This window comes from Dendropsophus ebraccatus, chromosome 15, assembly GCF_027789765.1.
Source record: "Dendropsophus ebraccatus isolate aDenEbr1 chromosome 15, aDenEbr1.pat, whole genome shotgun sequence".
Classification (NCBI taxonomy): Eukaryota; Metazoa; Chordata; class Amphibia; order Anura; family Hylidae; genus Dendropsophus; species Dendropsophus ebraccatus.
Window position 1 is genome coordinate 1,613,469 of NC_091468.1, and position 22,193 is coordinate 1,635,661.

Sequence of the window (22,193 nt, forward strand, 5' to 3'; positions counted from 1 at the left end):
TGTGTTACCGTGTGTCAGTGCTGTGTGTGTGTGTTACAGTGTGTCAGTGCTGTGTGTGTGTTACCGTGTGTCAGTGCTGTGTGTGTTACAGTGTGTCAGTGCTGTGTGTGTTACAGTGTGTCAGTGCTGTGTGTGTGTTACAGTGTGTCAGTGCTGTGTGTGTTACAGTGTGTCAGTGCTGTGTGTGTGTGTGTTACAGTGTGTCAGTGCTGTGTGTGTTACAGTGTGTCAGTGCTGTGTGTGTGTTACAGTGTGTCAGTGCTGTGTGTGTGTGTTACAGTGTGTCAGTGCTGTGTGTGTTACACTGTGTCAGTGCTGTGTGTGTGTTACAGTGTGTCAGTGCTGTGTGTGTGTTACAGTGTGTCAGTGCTGTGTGTGTGTGTGTTGTTACAGTGTGTCAGTGCTGTGTGTGTGTTACAGTGTGTCAGTGCTGTGTGTGTTACAGTGTGTCAGTGCTGTGTGTGTGTTAGTGTGTCAGCTCTGTGTGTGTTGTTACAGTGTGTCAGTGCTGTGTGTGTTACAGTGTGTCAGTGCTGTGTGTGTTACAGTGTGTCAGTGCTGTGTGTGTTACAGTGTGTCAGTGCTGTGTGTGTTACAGTGTGTCAGTGCTGTGTGTGTGTTACAGTGTGTCAGTGCTGTGTGTGTTACAGTGTGTCAGTGCTGTGTGTGTGTTACAGTGTGTCAGTGCTGTGTGTGTGTTACCGTGTGTCAGTGCTGTGTGTGTGTTGTTACAGTGTGTCAGTGCTGTGTGTGTGTGTTACAGTGTGTCAGTGCTGTGTGTGTTTCAGTGTGTCAGTGCTGTGTGTGTGTGTGTTACAGTGTGTCAGTGCTGTGTGTGTGTGTGTTACAGTGTGTCAGTGCTGTGTGTGTGTTACCGTGTGTCAGTGCTGTGTGTGTGTGTTACAGTGTGTCAGTGCTGTGTGTGTGTGTGTTACAGTGTGTCAGTGCTGTGTGTGTGTTACCGTGTGTCAGTGCTGTGTGTGTGTGTTACAGTGTGTCAGTGCTGTGTGTGTGTGTTACAGTGTGTCAGTACTGTGTGTGTATGTTAGTGTCAGTGCTGTGTGTGTGTTACATTGTTTCAGTGCTGTGTGTGTGTTAGTGTGTCAGTGCTGTGTGTGTGTTACAGTGTGTCAGTGCTGTGTGTGTGTGTGTGTTACAGTGTGTCAGTGCTGTGTGTGTGTGTGTGTTACAGTGTGTCAGTGCTGTGTGTGTGTGTGTGTGTGTTACAGTGTGTCAGTGCTGTGTGTGTTGTTACAGTGTGTCAGTGCTGTGTGTGTTGTTACAGTGTGTCAGTGCTGTGTGTGTGTTACAGTGTGTCAGTGCTGTGTGTGTGTTACAGTGTGTCAGCTCTGTGTGTGTTGTTACAGTGTGTCAGTGCTGTGTGTGTGTTAGTGTGTCAGCTCTGTGTGTGTTACATTGTGTCAGTGCTGTGTGTGTGTGTGTGTGTGTGTGTTACAGTGTGTCAGTGCTGTGTGTGTGTGTGTGTTACAGTGTGTCAGTGCTGTGTGTGTGTGTGTGTTACAGTGTGTCAGTGCAGTGTGTGTTACAGTGTGTCAGTGCTGTGTGTGTTACAGTGTGTCAGTGCTGTGTGTGTGTGTGTTACAGTGTGTCAGTGCTGTGTGTGTGTGTTACAGTGTGTCAGTGCAGTGTGTGTTACAGTGTGTCAGTGCTGTGTGTGTTACAGTGTGTCAGTGCTGTGTGTGTGTGTTACAGTGTGTCAGTGCAGTGTGTGTTACATTGTGTCAGTGCTGTGTGTTACAGTGTGTCAGTGCTGTGTGTGTGTTAGTGTGTCAGCTCTGTGTGTGTTGTTACATTGTGTCAGTGGGTGTGTTGCAGGCCGTGACGTCAGTGCAGTGGCCGCGGTGCATTGTGGGAGTATCCGGATCCTCTGCAGCACCAGGGACAGCGCCGGAGCCGGGACACGCTGGAGACTGGGGGCCGCCGGGTCACTGCGACGCCCCGAGCTCGCCGCCCGCATTCCGATGAGACGCCCGGCGCCGCCCTCAGCCCAGAACCGGCACAAATTCCGGGAAGGACCGGAGCCCAGCGGTGAGAGGGCGGAGGAGGGGGGTGACCTCTGCCGGGCGGGGGCTGCACGTTACCGGGACCGGAGCCGGGTGTGACTGCGGGCTGTCATTATCACTACCGGCTGTTACCGCTAAGTGTTATTATAACTACAGGGGGTAACTATCAGGTGTTGTTATTACTACAGGGGGTAACTATCTGGTGTTATTATTACTACAGGGGGTAACTATCTGGTGTTATTACTACTACAGGGTGTAACTGTCTGGGGTTATTATTACTACTACAGGGGGTAACTGTCAGGTGTTATTATTACTACAGGGGGTAACTATCAGGTTTTATTATTACTACAGGGGGTAACTGTCAGGTGTTATTATTACTACAGGGTGTAACTGTCTGGGGTTATTATTACTACAGGGGGTAACTGTCAGGTGTTATTATTACTACAGGGTGTAACTGTCTGGGGTTATTATTACTACAGGGGGTAACTGTCTGGGGTTATTATTACTACAGGGGGTAACTGTCAGGTGTTATTATTACTACAGGGGGTAACTGTCTGGGGTTATTATTACTACAGGGGGTAACTATCTGGTGTTATTATTACTACAGGGTGTAACTATCTGGTGTTATTATTACTACAGGGGGTAACTGTCAGGTGTTATTATTACTACAGGGTGTAACTGTCTGGGGTTATTATTACTACAGGGGGTAACTGTCTGGGGTTATTATTACTACTACAGGGTGTAACTATCTGGTGTTATTACTACAGGGGGTAACTATCTGGTGTTATTATTACTACAGGGGGTAACTATCTGGTGTTATTATTACTACAGGGGGTAACTGTCAGGTGTTATTATTACTACAGGGTGTAACTGTCTGGGGTTATTATTACTACAGGGGGTAACTGTCAGGTGTTATTATTACTACAGGGTGTAACTGTCTGGGGTTATTATTACTACAGGGGGTAACTGTCTGGTGTTATTATTACTACAGGGGGTAACTGTCTGGTGTTATTATTACTACAGGGGGTAACTGTCTGGGGTTATTATTACTACAGGGTGTAACTGTCTGGGGTTATTATTACTACAGGGTGTAACTGTCTGGGGTTATTATTACTACAGGGGGTAACTGTCAGGTGTTATTATTACTACAGGGGGTAACTGTCTGGGGTTATTATTACTACAGGGGGTAACTGTCTGGGGTTATTATTACTACAGGGGGTAACTGTCAGGTGTTATTATTACTACAGGGGGTAACTGTCTGGGGTTATTATTACTACAGGGGGTAACTGTCTGGGGTTATTATTACTACAGGGGGTAACTGTCTGGGGTTATTATTACTACAGGGGGTAACTATCTGGTGTTATTATTACTACAGGGTGTAACTATCAGGTGTTATTACTACAGGGTGTAACTGTCTGGGGTTATTATTACTACAGGGTGTAACTGTCTGGGGTTATTATTACTACAGGGTGTAACTGTCTGGGGTTATTATTACTACAGGGTGTAACTGTCAGGTGTTATTATTACTACTACAGGGTGTAACTGTCTGGGGTTATTATTACTACAGGGGGTAACTATCTGGTGTTATTATTACTACAGGGTGTAACTGGGGTTATTATTACTACAGGGTGTAACTATCAGGTGTTATTATTACTACAGGGGGTAACTGTCAGGTGTTATTATTACTACTACAGGGTGTAACTGTCTGGGGTTATTATTACTACAGGGTGTAACTGTCTGGGGTTATTATTACTACAGGGGGTAACTGGGGTTATTATTACTACAGGGTGTAACTATCAGGTGTTATTATTACTACAGGGGGTAACTGTCAGGTGTTATTATTACTACTACAGGGTGTAACTGTCTGGGGTTATTATTACTACAGGGTGTAACTGTCTGGGGTTATTATTACTACAGGGGGTAACTGTCTGGTGTTATTATTACTACAGGGGGTAACTGTCTGGGGTTATTATTACTACAGGGGGTAACTATCAGGTGTTATTACTACAGGGGGTAACTATCAGGTGTTATTACTACAGGGGGTAACTATCAGGTGTTATTATTACTACAGGGTATAACTATCTGGTGTTATTACTACAGGGGGTAACTGTCTGGGGTTATTATTACTACAGGGTATAACTATCTGGTGTTATTATTACTACAGGGTGTAACTGTCTGGTGTTATTATTACTACAGGGGGTAACTATCTGGTGTTATTATTACTACAGGGGGTAACTATCAGGTGTTATTATTACTACAGGGTGTAACTGTCGGGTGTTATTATTACTACAGGGGGTAACTGTCTGGTGTTATTATTACTACAGGGTGTAACTATCAGGTGTTATTATTACTACAGGGGGTAACTATCAGGTGTTATTACTACAGGGTGTAACTGTCTGGGGTTATTATTACTACAGGGGGTAACTATCTGGGGTTATTATTACTACACGGTGTAACTGTCTGGGGTTATTATTACTACAGGGTGTAACTGTCAGGTGTTATTATTACTACAGGGGGTAACTGTCTGGTGTTATTATTACTACAGGGGGTAACTATCTGGTGTTATTATTACTACAGGGGGTAACTGTCTGGTGTTATTATTACTACAGGGGGTAACTATCTGGTGTTATTATTACTACAGGGTGTAACTATCTGGGGTTATTATTACTACAGGGGGTAACTGTCAGGTGTTATTATTACTACAGGGGGTAACTGTCTGGTGTTATTATTACTACAGGGGGTAACTATCTGGTGTTATTATTACTACAGGGTGTAACTATCTGGGGTTATTATTACTACAGGGGGTAACTATCTGGTGTTATTATTACTATAGGGTGTAACTGTCTGGTGTTATTATTACTACAGGGTGTAACTGTCTGGGGTTATTATTACTACAGGGTGTAACTGTCTGGGGTTGTTATTACTACAGGGTGTAACTGTCTGGTGTTATTACTACAGGGTGTAACTGTCTGGGGTATTATTACTACAGGGGGTAACTATCTGGGGTTATTATTACTACAGGGTGTAACTGTCTGGGGTTATTATTACTACAGGGTGTAACTGTCTGGGGTTGTTATTACTACAGGGGGTAACTATCTGGGGTTATTATTACTACAGGGGGTAACTATCTGGGGTTATTATTACTACAGGGTGTAACTGTCAGGTGTTATTATTACTACAGGGTGTAACTGTCTGGTGTTATTATTACTACAGGGTGTAACTGTCTGGGGTTATTATTACTACAGGGTGTAACTGTCTGGTGTTATTATTACTACAGGGTGTAACTCTCAGGTGTTATTATTACTAAAGGGGGTAACTGTCTGGTGTTATTATTACTACTACTACAGGGTGTAACTGTCTGGGGTTATTATTACTACAGGGTGTAACTGTCAGGGGTTATTATTACTACAGGGTGTAACTGTTGGGTGTTATTACTACTACAGGGGGTAACTGTCTGGGGTTATTATTACTACAGGGTGTAACTATCAGGTGTTATTATTACTACAGGGGGTAACTGTCTGGTGTTATTATTACTACAGGGTGTAACTGTCTGGTGTTATTACTACTACAGGGTGTAACTCTCAGGTGTTATTATTACTACTACAGGGTGTAACTGTCTGGGGTTGTTATTACTACAGGGTGTAACTGTCTGGTGTTATTATTACTACAGGGTGTAACTGTCTGGTGTTATTATTACTACAGGGTGTAACTATCAGGTGTTATTATTACTACAGGGGGTAACTGTCTGGGGTTGTTATTACTACAGGGTGTAACTGTCTGGGGTTATTACTACTACAGGGTGTAACTGTTGGGTGTTTATATTACTACTACAGGGTGTAACTGTCTGGGGTTATTACTACAGGGTGTAACTCTCTGGGGTTATTATTACTACAGGGGGTAACTATCTGGTGTTATTATTACTACAGGGTGTAACTGGGGTTATTACTACTACAGGGTGTAACTCTCTGGTGTTATTACTACTACAGGGTGTAACTGTCTGGGGTTATTACTACTACAGGGTGTAACTGTCAGGTGTTATTTTTACAACAGGGTGTAACTGTTGGGTGTTATTACTACTACAGGGTGTAACTATCTGGTGTTATTATTACTACTACAGGGTGTAACTGTCGGGTGTTATTATTACTACAGGATGTAACTATCTGGGGTTATTATTACTACAGGGTGTAACTGTTGGGTGTTATTACTACTACAGGGTGTAACTATCTGGTGTTATTACTACTACAGGGTGTAACTATCTGGTGTTATTACTACTACAGGGTGTAACTATCTGGTGTTATTATTACTACAGGGGGTAACTGTCAGGTGTTATTATTACTACAGGGTGTAACTGTCTGGGGTTATTATTACTACAGGGTGTAACTGTCTGGGGTTATTATTACTACAGGGTGTAACTGTCTGGTGTTATTATTACTACAGGGGGTAACTATCTGGTGTTATTATTACTACAGAGTGTAACTATCTGGTGTTATTACTACTACAGGGTGTAACTGTCTTGGGGTTATTATTACTACAGGGGGTAACTGTCTGGGGTTATTATTACTACAGGGTGTAACTGTCTGGTGTTATTATTACTACAGGGTGTAACTGGGGTTATTACTACTACAGGGTGTAACTGTCTGGTGTTATTATTACTACAGGGTGTAACTGTCTGGGGTTATTATTACTACAGGGTGTAACTGTCTGGTGTTATTATTACTACAGGGTGTAACTGGGGTTATTATTACTACAGGGTGTAACTGTCTGGTGTTATTATTACTACAGGGTGTAACTGGGGTTATTATTACTACAGGGTGTAACTATCAGGTGTTATTACTACTACAGGGGGTAACTATCTGGTGTTATTATTACTACAGAGTGTAACTGTCTGGTGTTATTATTACTACAGGGGGTAACTGTCTGGGGTTATTATTACTACAGGGTGTAACTGTCTGGTGTTATTATTACTACAGGGTGTAACTGTCTGCGGTTATTATTACTACAGGGTGTAACTGTCTGGGGTTATTATTACTACAGGGTGTAACTGTCTGGTGTTATTATTACTACAGGGTGTAACTGTCTGGGGTTATTATTACTACAGGGTGTAACTATCAGGTGTTATTATTACTACAGGGTGTAACTGTCTGGTGTTATTATTACTACAGGGTGTAACTGTCTGGGGTTATTATTACTACAGGGGGTAACTATCTGGTGTTATTATTACTACAGGGTGTAACTGTCTGGGGTTATTATTACTACAGGGTGTAACTGTCTGGTGTTATTATTACTACAGGGTGTAACTGTCTGCGGTTATTATTACTACAGGGTGTAACTGTCTGGGGTTATTATTACTACAGGGTGTAACTGTCAGGTGTTATTATTACTACAGGGTGTAACTGTCTGCGGTTATTATTACTACAGGGTGTAACTGTCTGGGGTTATTATTACTACAGGGTGTAACTGTCTAGGGTTATTATTACTACAGGGTGTAACTGTCTGGTGTTATTACTACAGGGGGTAACTGTCTGGGGTTATTATTACTACAGGGGGTAACTATCTGGTGTTATTATTACTACAGAGTGTAACTGTCTGGGTTTATTATTACTACAGGGGGTAACTGTCTGGTGTTATTATTACTACAGGGGGTAACTGTCTGGGGTTATTATTACTACAGGGGGTAACTATCTGGTGTTATTATTACTACAGAGTGTAACTGTCTGGGTTTATTATTACTACAGGGGGTAACTATCTGGGGTTATTATTACTACAGGGGGTAACTATCTGGGGTTATTATTACTACAGGGGGTAACTGTCTGGGGTTATTATTACTACAGGGTGTAACTGTCTGGGGTTATTATTACTACAGGGTGTAACTGTCTGGTGTTATTATTACTACAGGGTGTAACTGTCTGGTGTTATTATTACTACAGGGGGTAACTGTCTGGTGTTATTATTACTACAGGGGGTAACTGTCTGGGGTTATTATTACTACAGGGGGTAACTGTCTGGGGTTATTATTACTACAGGGGGTAACTGTCTGGGGTTATTATTACTACAGGGGGTAACTGTCTGGGGTTATTATTACTACAAGGTGTAACTGTTGGGTGTTTATTATTTCTACAAGGTGTAACTATCGAGTTTTATTACTACAAGTAGTACCTGTCGGGTGTCATTATTATTACAATGTGCAACTGTTGGGTGGTATTACTACAAGCAGTAACTGCGGGGTGTAATTATTACTGCCAGGGGAGACTGCCGGGTGGTATTACTAGGAGGTTTAACTGCTGGTTGTTGTTACTGCTGGGTGTAGCTGCCGGTGTCATTGATACTACCAGCGCTACTTGCCTGGTGTTAGTATTACTGGGTGGTGTAACTACTGGGTGTCATTATTACTGCCAGGTTTAACTGCCGAGTGTCATTACTACTTCCGGCTGGGTTCACACTATGTATATTTCAGGCAGTATTTGGTCCTCATGTCAGGTCCTCATAGCAACCAAAACCAGGAGTGGATGGAAAACACAGAAAGGCTCTGTCCACACAATGTTGAAATTGAGTGGTTTGCCGTCATTTTACTGCAAATATTTGCTGTTATCTTAAAACAACGGCTGTTGTATTGAAATAATGTTCGTTATTTACCGTTATATGGCGGCCATCCACTCAATTTCACCATTATGTGAACAGAGCCTTTCTGTGTTTTTAATCTACTCCTGGTTTTGGTTGCTATGAGGACCAAATACAGCCTGAAATATACTGTGTGTGAACCCAGCCTCCGGGTGTACACTCAGCGGCCAATTTATTAGGTAGACCATGCTAGTAACGGGTTGGACCCCCTTTTGCCTTCAGAACTGCCCCAATTCTTGGTGGCATAGATACAACAAGGTGCTGGAAGCTTCCTCAGAGATTTTGGTCCATAGTGACATGATGACATCACACAGTTGCCGCAGATTTGTCGGCTGCACATCCATGATGCCAATCTCCCGTTCCACCACATCCCAAAGATGCTCTATTGGATTGAGATCTGGTGACTGTGGAGGCCATTGGAGTACAGTGACCTCATTGTCATGTTCAAGAAACCAGTCTGAGATGATTCTAGCTTTATGACATGGCGCATTATCCTGCTGAAAGTCGCCATCAGATGTTGGGTCCATTGTGGTCCTAAAGGGATGGACATGGTCAGCAACAATACTCAGGTAGGCTGTGGCGTTGTAACCATGCTCAATTGGTACCAAGGGGCCCAAAGAGTGCCAAGAAAATATTCCCCACACCATGACACCACCACCACCAGCCTGAACCGTTGATACAAGGCAGGATGGATCCATGCTTTCATGTTGTTGACGCCAAATTCTGACCCTACCATCCGAATGTCGCAGCAGAAATCGAGACTCATCAGACCAGGCAACGTTTTTCCAATCTTCTACTGTCCAATTTCCATGAGCTTGTGCAAATTGTAGCCTCAGTTTCCTGTTCTTAGCTGAGCGGAGTGGCACCCGGTGTGGTCTTCTGCTGCTGTAGCCCATCTGCCTCAGAGTTGGCCGTACTGTGCGCTCAGAGATGCTCTTCGGCCTACCTTGGCTGTAACGGTTGGCTATTTGAGTCACTGTTGCCTTTCTATCAGCTGGAACCAGTCTGCCCATTCTCCTCTGACCTCTGGCATCAACAAGGCATTTCCGCCTACAGAACGGCCGCTCACTGGATGGTTTTTCTTTTTCGGACCATTCTCTGTAAATTCATACTGCCAGGATTCTGGGTGTGACTATTATTACTTACAGGTGTAACTGATGATTCTGGGTGTGATTATTATTACTTACAGGTGTAACTGATGATTCTGGGTGTGATTATTATTACTTACAGGTGTAACTGATGATTCTGGGTGTGATTATTATTACTTACAGGTGTAACTGATGATTCTGGGTGTGATTATTATTACTTACAGGTGTAACTGATGATTCTGGGTGTGATTATTATTACCAGGTGTAACTGATTCTGAGAGTGACTATTATTACCAGGTGTAACTAATCATTCTGGGTGTGATTATTATTATTATTACCACCAGGTGTAACTGATGATTCTGGGTGTTGTTATTATTACCAGGTGTAATGGTGGTTTTACACGGAGCGATAATTCGCCCGATTAACGATTTTGAATGAACAATGTTTTTTTTTTACAACGATCAGCGTTTAGACGGAACGATACATCGTATGGAACAATCGTTATGCGATCATTTTGCGATCGCTTAAGCCTATCTCACACATAGGTAAAATCGTTGAAAGAATGTTTACACGGAACGATCTACGAATTTTTTGCAAACAACGAACGACGATTTGAGAACATTTTGAAAGATCAAAGTGAACGATTCCGCGCTCGTCGCTTGATCGTTTGCTGCGTTTTCACGTACGATTATGGTTCGAATTCGATCGTTATTGGGCAAATTCGAACGATAAATCGTTCAGTGTAATTATTATTAATAATTATTATTACCAGGTGTAACTGATGATTCTGGGTGTTGTTGTTTGTAACTGATGATTCTGGGTGTTATTATTATTATTATTATTATTATTAACAACATCCAGAATCAGTTACTTCTGGTAATAATAGTAACAACACCCAGAATCATCAGTTACACCTGGTAATAATAATCACACCCAGAATCATCAGTTACACCTGGTAATAATAATCACACCCAGAATCATCAGTTACACCTGTTAGTAATGATAATCACACCCAGAATCATCAGTTACACCTGTTAGTAATAATAATCACACCCAGAATCATCAGTTACACCGATTAGTAATAATAATTACACCCAGAATCATCAGTTACACCTGTTAGTAATGATAATCACACCCAGAATCATCAGTTACACCTGTTAGTAATAATAATCACACCCAGAATCATCAGTTACACCTGTTAGTAATAATAATCACACCCAGAATCATTAGTTACACCTGTTAGTAATAATAATCACACCCAGAATCATCAGTTACACCTGTTAGTAATAATAATCACACCCAGAATCATCAGTTACACCGATTAGTAATAATAATTACACCCAGAATCATCAGTTACACCTGTTAGTAATAATAATCACACCCAGAATCATCAGTTACACCTGTTAGTAATGATAATCACACCCAGAATCATCAGTTACACCTGGTAATAATAATCACACCCAGAATCATCAGTTACACCTGGTAATAATAATCACACCCAGAATCATCAGTTACACCTGTTAGTAATGATAACACCCAGAATCATCAGTTACACCTGTTAGTAATAATAATCACACCCAGAATCATCAGTTACACCGGTTAGTAATAATAATTACACCCAGAATCATCAGTTACACCTGTTAGTAATGATAATCACACCCAGAATCATCAGTTACACCTGGTAATAATAATCACACCCAGAATCATCAGTTACACCTGTTAGTAATAATAATCACACCCAGAATCATCAGTTACACCTGTTAGTAATAATAATTACACCCAGAATCATCAGTTACACCTGTTAGTAATGATAATCACACCCAGAATCATCAGTTACACCTGGTAATAATAATCACACCCAGAATCATCAGTTACACCTGTTAGTAATAATCACACCCAGAATCATCAGTTACACCTGTTAGTAATAATAATCACACCCAGAATCATCAGTTACACCTGTTAGTAATAATAATCACACCCAGAATCATCAGTTACACCTGTTAGTAATAATAATCACACCCAGAATCATCAGTTACACCTGTTAGTAATGATAATCACACCCAGAATCATTAGTTACACCTGTTAGTAATAATAATCACACCCAGAATCATTAGTTACACCTGTTAGTAATAATAATCACACCCAGAATCATTAGTTACACCGGTTAGTAATAATAATCACACCCAGAATCATCAGTTACACCTGTTAGTAATGATAATCACACCCAGAATCATTAGTTACACCTGTTAGTAATAATAATCACACCCAGAATCATTAGTTACACCTGATAATAATAATCACACCCAGAATCATCAGTTACACCTGTTAGTAATAATAATCACACCCAGAATCATCAGTTACACCTGTTAGTAATAATCACTCCCAGAATCATTAGTTACACCTGTTAGTAATAATAATCACACCCAGAATCATTAGTTACACCTGTTAGTAATAATAATGACACCCAGAATCATTAGTTACACCTGTTAGTAATAATAATGACACCCAGAATCATTAGTTACACCTGTTAGTAATAATAATCACACCCAGAATCATTAGTTACACCTGTTAGTAATAATAATCACACCCAGAATCATCAGTTACACCTGTTAGTAATGATAATCACACCCAGAATCATTAGTTACACCTGTTAGTAATAATAATCACACCCAGAATCATTAGTTACACCTGTTAGTAATAATAATCACACCCAGAATCATCAGTTACACCTGTTAGTAATAATTACTCCCAGAATCATTAGTTACACCTGTTAGTAATGATAATCACACCCAGAATCATCAGTTACACCTGTTAGTAATAATTACTCCCAGAATCATTAGTTACACCTGTTAGTAATAATCACACCCAGAATCATCAGTTACACCTGTTAGTAATAATTACTCCCAGAATCATTAGTTACACCTGTTAGTAATGATAATCACACCCAGAATCATCAGTTACACCTGTTAGTAATAATCACACCCAGAATCATCAGTTACACCTGTTAGTAATAATCACACCCAGAATCATTAGTTACACCTGTTAGTAATGATAATCACACCCAGAATCATTAGTTACACCTGTTAGTAATAATAATCACACCCAGAATCATTAGTTACACCTGTTAGTAATAATAATCACACCCAGAATCATTAGTTACACCTGTTAGTAATAATAATCACACCCAGAATCATTAGTTACACCTGTTAGTAATAATAATCACACCCAGAATCATTAGTTACACCTGTTAGTAATAATAATCACACCCAGAATCATCAGTTACACCTGTTAGTAATGATAATCACACCCAGAATCATCAGTTACACCTGTTAGTAATGATAATCACACCCAGAATCATTAGTTACACCTGATAATAATAATCACACCCAGAATCATCAGTTACACCTGTTAGTAATAATCACACCCAGAATCATCAGTTACACCTGTTAGTAATAATCACACCCAGAATCATCAGTTACACCTGTTAGTAATAATCACACCCAGAATCATCAGTTACACCTGTTAGTAATAATCACACCCAGAATCATCAGTTACACCTGTTAGTAATGATAATCACACCCAGAATCATTAGTTACACCTGTTAGTAATAATCACTCCCAGAATCATCAGTTACACCTGTTAGTAATGATAATCACACCCAGAATCATCAGTTACACCTGTTAGTAATGATAATCACACCCAGAATCATCAGTTACACCTGTTAGTAATAATAATCACACCCAGAATCATCAGTTACACCTGTTAGTAATAATAATCACACCCAGAATCATTAGTTACACCGGTTAGTAATAATAATCACACCCAGAATCATCAGTTACACCTGTTAGTAATAATAATCACACCCAGAATCATCAGTTACACCCGTTAGTAATGATAATCACACCCAGAATCATCAGTTACACCTGTTAGTAATAATAATCACACCCAGAATCATTAGTTACACCTGATAATAATAATCACACCCAGAATCATCAGTTACACCTGATAATAATAATCACACCCAGAATCATCAGTTACACCTGTTAGTAATAATCACACCCAGAATCATCAGTTACACCTGTTAGTAATAATAATCACACCCAGAATCATCAGTTACACCCGTTAGTAATGATAATCACACCCAGAATCATCAGTTACACCCGTTAGTAATGATAATCACACCCAGAATCATCAGTTACACCTGTTAGTAATAATAATCACACCCAGAATCATCAGTTACACCTGTAAGTAATAATAATCACACCCAGAATCATCAGTTACACCCGTTAGTAATGATAATCACACCCAGAATCATCAGTTACACCCGTTAGTAATGATAATCACACCCAGAATCCGTTACATAGTTTACAATTTTCTGGGCCAGTGTGTGGAGGAGCCACTAGAAGTGATACCTTGTTGGATCTGGTTATTTCTAACAACGCTGTGCTGGTTGGGGATGTCACGGTCCATGAACACCTGGGTAATAGTGACCACAATATAGTGACTTTTAGCTTAACCCTTTCTGGATTTTCGTTTTTGCGTTTTTGTTTTTCCCTCCTTGTGTATATAAGGCCATAGCAGTTTCATTTTTGCACCTAGAGACCCACATGAATTGTACTAATTGTACTTTGCAACGACAGGCTAAATTTTTGCGTAAAATATGCTGCGATTAGGGGGTTCGTTTTTTATGCCATTCGCCCTATGGAAAAATTGACTTGTTATATATGTTCCTCAAGTTGTTACAATTACTATGATATATAACATGTATAACTTATATTGTATCTGATGGCCTGTAAAAAATTCAAACCATTGTTACCGAATATATGTTCCTTATAATCGCTCCATTCCCGGCTTATAGCGCTTTTATCCTTTGGTCTATGGGGCGGTGTCAGGTGACATTTTTGCGCCATGATGTGTACATTCTATCGGTACCTTGATTGCACATATATGACTTTTTGATCGCTTTTTAAAAAAAATTTCTGGATTTGATGCAATGAAAAATGCGCAACTTCGCACTTTGGGACTTTTTTGCGCTCACACCGTTTACCGTGCGAGATCAGGAATGTGATAAAATAATAGTTCGGGCGATTACACACGCTGTGATACCAAGCTTGTTTGTTTGTTTATTTATTTTTATTTATAACATGGGAAAAGGGGGGTGATTCAAACTTTTATTAGGGGAGGGGGCTTTTTATAGTGCTTGAAAATCCCTATATTGTAATCCGTATTCTTCTTCTTCTTCTTCTTCTTCTTCTTCTTCTTCTTCTTCTTCTTCTTCTTCTTCTTTTTCTTCCGTTTCTTCTTCTTCCAGCCGTTTTTCTGCGCGTAATACAGCCCGAACCGCTATGCACACACACTCCGTTCAAACTGCGTTTCGAAGCCCTCGGCGGTGTGAGGTGTGCTATCTATTTATTTTTCATTTCGATCCGATTTGTCATTTTTAAGAAATTTATGTTTAAAGACCCCGAATTTCCCATAGAAAATAATGGCCACACTCTAACCGCTAGCAGCCAATCACAGCACATATGCAAATAGCTGAGATATAGCAGCCAATAGGAACTCTTAGATCTCGTCAGGCAATGTATCACACCATCCACAGTCACATGTCCACTATTGGCCAATAGAAGATGTAATATATGGAAGGTCCTTAACGATTTTGTCTCACTGACCTGAGTAAGATTGTCATGGTAACCGAGCAATGATCTTTACCATTATAAGTACCCAAGTCGCTCTTAAAGGGACGGGACCCAAGTCGCTCTTAAATGGTCCCATGTAGCTCTTAAAGGGATCCAAGTTGCTCTTAAAGGGACGGGACGCATGTTGCTCTTAAAGGGACCAAAGTCACTCCAAAAGGTATGGGACCCATGTCGCTCTTAAAGAGACCCATGTCGCTAGAGCGACCTGGGTCCCTTTAAGAGCGACCTGGGTCCCTTTAAGAGCGACCTGGTTCCTTTTAAGAGCAAAATATGTCCCTTCAAAAGTGAAATATGTCCCTTTAAGAGCGACCTGGGTCCTTTTAAGAGCGAAATATGTCCCTTTTAAGAACAAAATGGGTCCCTTTCATAGCAACCTGGGTCCCTTTCATAGCAACCTGGGTCCCTTTAAGAGTGAAATGGGTCCCTTTAAGAGCGACCTGGGTCCCTTTAAGAGCGACCTGGGTCCCTTTAACCCCTTGCCGCAAAATGATGTTTGGGGAACGTCATGTAAAACAAGTAGTTCCCGCAACATGACGTTCCCCAAACGTCATGCTTTCCCTGCCTCCCCCCGCTGTCCCTGACTGTGATCGGGCAGCGGGAGGAGGCTATGTCACATAGCATCCTCCCGCTGCCTCTGCCCGGAGGGGAGTCGCGCTCCCCGCGGGCAGTTAACCCCATAAACGCCGCGGTCAATGCGACCGCATCGTCTATGGGGGAGATTTGTGTTCCCCCGCCGATCGAGCGGCGGGAGGAGGCTGCAGAAAGTTGCCTCCTCCCGCCGCCACATCTGATGTGTCCCCCGGCCCCCCCCTCGTCCCCTGAAACCGGCGGATCGCTGCTATTACCGTTATAGCGGTGATCCGCCGGTAACGGATATTACCGGCGCCGCCGATCGCTTTCATCTCCCCCCACCGTGAATCCACGGTGGGGGGAGATGAAAATGTATAAATCAGACCCCAGATCAGCCCCCCTAGTGGCCGATTACTAACCCTCCCCTCCCCGGTTGGCCATCACATCCAAGATGGCAGCCCCCATCCCTGCGAACAAACAATGTTTGTTCGCAGGGATGGAAATGAATAAATGATCAAAGCCCCATGCTCTCCGCCACCGGAGGTAGCGGAGAGCATGGGGCAGTGATCGGGGACCCCCCCCCCCCCCGTGTGGTCCCGGAGCAGGCGATCAGTGGTATATTCTATATACCGCTGATCGCCTGTTCCCAGTGCAAAAAAGCACTTTTTATCCCCTGTCACCATAAATCATTGGTGACAGGGGATAAAAAGTGTCAGTGTGTCGCCCCCCAAGTCGCCCCCCATCCCCCCTGTCACCCCCGTCCCCCAGTCACCCCCCCTTCCCCATATACTCACCGGATCCACGGAGCTCCTTCCTCCTCGGCGTCCTGGCTGGTTATGAAGTGCGCATGCGCTCCACAACCAGCCAGCTCTGAAAATTTAAAGTGACAGAGACCAATTTGGTCTTTGTCACTGAACTATGATTACTGTGATAGAAAATATCACAGTAATCATAGTACTACAGTGAAAATGAATGTGTAAAAGTACAAAAAGTGACAAACATACAAAAAAATAAAACACACACTTTTTATTATAGTAATAATTGCAGTTTACTCCCAAATTACCCCTAACCCCCCCCAGATTACCCGTCACCACTGCAGGTTGCCCATATCCGCCCCAGGTTGCCCGTAATCACGCCAGATTGCACGTAATCACCACACGTTGCCCATAACCACCGCACGTGGCCCCTAACCACCGCACGTCAGCCCCTAACCACCGCACGTCGGCCCCTAACCACCGCACGTCGGCCCCTAACCACCGCACGTCAGCCCCTAACCACCGCACGTCGGCCCTAACCACCGCACGTCGGCCCTAACCACCGCACGGCGGCCCTAACCACCGCACGGCGGCCCTAACCACCGCACGGCGGCCCTAACCACCGCACGGCGGCCCTAACCACCGCACGTTGCCTGTAACCACCACACGTTGACCGTAACCACCCCGAATTGCCAGTGACCCCCTCCAGATGGTGCGTAATCAGCCCCGATTGCCCGTAACCACCGCATGTTGCCTCTGACCACCCCAAATTGCCAGTGACCCTCTCCAGATTGCCCGTAACCACGCCAGATTGCCTGTAACGACCCCAAATTACAGGTACCCATCCCAGATTACCTATAAGCACTTCAGTTTATCCGTAACCACCCCACGTTGCCCGTAACCACCCCACGTTGCCCGTAACCACCCCACGTTGCCCGTAACCACCCCACGTTGCCCGTAACCACCCCAGATTGTCTGTAACCACACCAGGTTGCCCGTGACCACCCCAGCTTGCCTGTGACCACACTAGGTTGCCCGTGACCACCCCAAGTTGCCTGTGACCACCCCACATTACCTGTAATCTCATTTTTTATTGTAGTTTAGTAACTGCGCTATTCTAATAACTATTTCTAGCTGCGGTTTTGCGCTCCCTTCGCTTCTGAGCCCTGCTGTGTGCCCATACAGTGGTTTATGCCCACATATGGGGTACCGTTTTACTCAGAAGAAGCTGCGTTACAGATTTTGGGGTACGTTTTTTCTATCATTTCTCATGAAATTAAGAAATTTTTAACTAAACAAACATATTATTGGAAAAATTTGAGTTTTTCATTTTTACTGTCTTAGGCTATGTTCACACTATGTATGTGTGCGGTTGTATTTTTTATGCGGCTGTAAATGTGCGGATGAAACTACGGCCGTGGGAAAAAATAGACATGCGGCTGAAAACATACGGTCATTTACTTGGAAATCTGGTTCAACTAAAAATAACAAATAAAATCTTAAGAAAGTGATGGAAACACCTCTGGATGCATCTGGGAAAGCAGGGAACACAGTTTACATGAATCGCTATTACCGGGGTTTGCGATCCTCTGCACTAATGCCGATGTCTCTAATAGTTAATATATTGAATTAATAAAACACATTTTCTGTCTAATAAAGTCCCTTTTATTGTTCAATAATTAAATGTAAACGATTCCATCATTGTGCAATTAAATATACTGTTAAAATAAATAAATAGATATATAAATAAATGTATATTTAGATATTTATTTTTTGACAGTATATTTAATTGCACAATGATGGATTCGTTTAAATTTAATTATTGAACAACGAAACTGATTTTATTACAACGAAAATGTGTTTTATTAATTAAATATTAATTAGTACAGGAAGCTCCATAAGCCGTTAATTCATATTGCCGGTAATAGAGCTTTCTGTACTAATCATCAATTTACTTTAATGAAAACATCAAATGTTTCTTCTAATTATGTTATCACAATAGCATTATTAGAAGAAACATTTAGAATTATATGTGCGCTCAGCTGATTGGCTGATCGGCTCAGCGCACATATAAAGAGCCGGTCCGCAGCACAGTGACTTCATTGTGCTGCGGACCAGCGAAGAGACAACATCGGGGTGAGTATAGAGATCTCCCCACCCCCTCCCCAGCACTGCACCCCTCCCAGCAAGGAAGGGGGGTCACTTAACCCCTTCCTTGCTGGGATGGGTGCAGTCTGACATCAGTCTGGCCCCCAAGGGGTTAAGGGGGATACAATACATCCTCCCTTAACCCCTTGGGTGCCAGACTGTAAGCAGCGATCTGTAAAGATGCTGCATACTGTAAGGAGCACAACACCGCTCACAATGATGGGTGTTGTGCTCCTGTTTGTGTGTTTTTTGTGTGTTTCTCTCTTTTTGTTTTTCAGATATCGGTATCCTGGGGATTACGTCGGATTCCGTGGACTTCGTCGATGACCAGTGGTTGTTTGTTGTTGTTTTTTTTTTTTTAAAATGGTCAATGAGGGGTGTGGGGGTGTTTTTATTTGAATAAAAAAATTTTTTAACTTGTGTCTTGTCTTTATTTCTTTACTTTATAGACTTAGTAGTGGAAGCCGTCTAATAGACAGAATCCATTACTAAGTTGGGGCCTAGTGTTAGCCGGTATAAAATGGCTAACACTAACCCCCTATTATTACCCCAGTACCCAATGCCACCAGGGGTACTGGGAAGAGCCGGGTGCCAGTGGTCCCGGAGCGTCAAAATTGGCGCTCCTGGACCGGGCGGCAGCAGGCTGGTAAGATTTAGGCTGGGGAGGGCCTAAACCAATGGCTCTTCCCACCCTGGTGTTACCAGGCTGCTGTCGTTTGGTTTTTAACCCGGCTGGTTATAAAAATAGGGGGGACCCTATGCGTTTTTTTTAAAATAAAAAAATAATTAAAAAAAAACGCATAGGGTCCCCCCTATTTTTATAACCAGCCGGGTTAAAAACCAAACGACAGCAGCCTGGTAACACCAGGGTGGGAAGAGCCATTGGTTTAGGCCCTCCCCAGCCTAAATCTTACCAGCCTGCTGCCGCCCGGTCCAGGAGCGCCAATTTTGACGCTCCGGGACCACTGGCACCCGGCTCTTCCCAGTACCCCTGGTGGCATTGGGTACTGGGGTAATAATGGGGGGTTAGTGTTAGCCATTTTATACCGGCTAACACTAGGCCCCAACTTAGTAATGGATTCCGTCTATTAGACGGCTTCCACTACTAAGTCTATAAAGTAAAGAAATAAAGACAAGACACAAGTTAAACATTTTTTTATTCAAATAAAAACACCCCCACACCCCTCATTGACCATTTTATTTAAAAAAAAACAACAAACAACCGCTGGTCATCGACGTAGTCCACGGAATCCGACGTAATCCCCAGGATACCGATATCTGAAAAACAAAAAGGGAGAAACACACAAAAAACACAAACAGGAGCACAACACCCATCATTGTGAGCGGTGTTGTGCTCCTTACAGTATGCAGCATCTTTACAGATCGCTGCTTACAGTCTGGCCCCCAAGGGGTTAAGGGAGGATGTATTGCATCCCCCTTAACCCCTCGGGGGCCAGACTGATGTCAGACTGCACCCATCCCAGCAAGGAAGGGGTTAAGTGACCCCCCCCCCCCCTTCCTTGCTGGGAGGGGTGCAGTGCAGGGGAAGGGGTGGAGAGAGCTCTATACTCACCCCGATGTTTTCTCTTCGCTGGTCCGCAGCACAATGAAGTCACTGTGCTGCGGACCGGCTCATTATATGTGCGCTGAGCCGATCAGCCAATCAGCTGAGCGCACATATAATTCTAAATGTTTCTTCTAATAATGCTATTGTGATAACATAATTAGAAGAAACATTTGATGTTTTAATGAAAGTAAAGTGATGATTAGTACAGAAAGCTCTATTACCGGCAATATGAATTAACGGCTTATGGAGCTTCCTGTACTAATTAATATTTAATTAATAAAACCCATTTTCGTTGAAATAAAATCAGTTTCGTTGTTCAATAATTTAATTCTAACGAATCCAGCATTGTGCAATTAAATATACTGTCAAAAAATATATATAAATATACATTTATTTACATATATATTTATTTTAACAGTATATTTAATTGCACAATGATGGATTCGTTAGAATTAAATTATTGAACAACGAAAGGGACTTTATTACAAAGAAAATGTGTTTTATTAATTTAATATATTAACTATTAGAGGCATCGGCATTCGGCATCATTGCCGGCTATTTTTGAAGTACTCCGTACGGACCGCCTGTCAATCCACGGCCGCATTTCCAGCCGCAAACAATGGTCTTGTTCATTTTTTACGGGTCCGTTTACAATAGGGCCGTAGATTCATACATAGTGTGCACTGTGCAGCCGTATATCCTATACTTTCCAGCGTACACATGAACCACCAAAAATACCGCCGCACAATTACAGCCGCACAGTTACATAGTCTGAACCTAGCCTCATTTTGAATACTTTCCTCTAATACCTGTGGGGTCAAACCGCTCACCACACCCCAAGATGAGTTCTTTCAGGGGTGTACTTTCCAAAATGGGGTGACTTTTGGGGGGTTTCTCTTCTGCAGACACTACAGGGGCGCTGCGAACGCACCTGGCGCTCAGAAACTTCTTCAGCAAAATCTGAACTGAAAATGCTAATTGGCGCTCCTTCCCTTCGGAGCCCCGCTGTGTGCCCATACAGTGGTTTATGCCCATATATGGGGTACCGTTCTACTCAGGAGAACCTGCGTTACAGATTTGGGCATGCAGCTTCTCCCCTGTTCCTAGTGAAATTGAGAAATTTCAAACTAAACAAATATATTATTGGAAAAATTCTAGTTTTTCAATTTTACTGTCTTATTTTGAATACTTTCCTCTAATACCTGTGGGGTCAAAATGGTCACCACACCCCAAGATGAATTCTTTGAGGGGTGTACTTTCCTAAATGGGGTGACTTTTGGGGGGTTTCTCTTCTGCGGACACTACAGGGGCGCTGCAAACGCACCTGTCGCTCAGAAACTTCTTCAGCAAAATCTGAACTGAAAATGCTAATTGGCGCTCCCTTCCTTCTGAGCCCGGCTGTGTGCCCATACAATGGTTTATGCCCACATATGGGGTACCATTGTATTCAGGAGAACCTTCTTTACAAAATTTGGGGTACTTTTTTTCCTCTTGTTCCTCGTGAAATTGAGAAATTTCAAACTAAACAAACATATTATTGGAAAAATTTGTGTTTTTCATTTTTACTGTCTAATTTTGAATACTTTCCTCTAATGCCTGTGGGGTCAAAATGCTCATCCTACCCAAAGATGAATTCTTTGAGGGGTGTACTTTCGAAAATGGGGTGACTTTTGGGGGGATTCTATTCTGCGGACACTACAGGGGCTCTGCAAATGCACCTGGCGCTC

General features: G+C 42.4%; 1 protein-coding gene across 1 annotated transcript in view; it reads left to right on the forward strand.

The window, feature by feature from the left end:
* Positions 1-1,884: 1,884 nt before the first annotated feature.
* TTBK1 (tau tubulin kinase 1) overlaps positions 1,885-22,193 on the forward strand; it is a 130,913-nt gene continuing 110,604 nt past the window's right edge. Inside the window, exon 1 of the mRNA XM_069954379.1 lies at positions 1,885-2,049. The gene's annotated coding sequence lies outside the window, so the exon portion shown is untranslated. The remainder of the gene's footprint in view (positions 2,050-22,193) is intronic.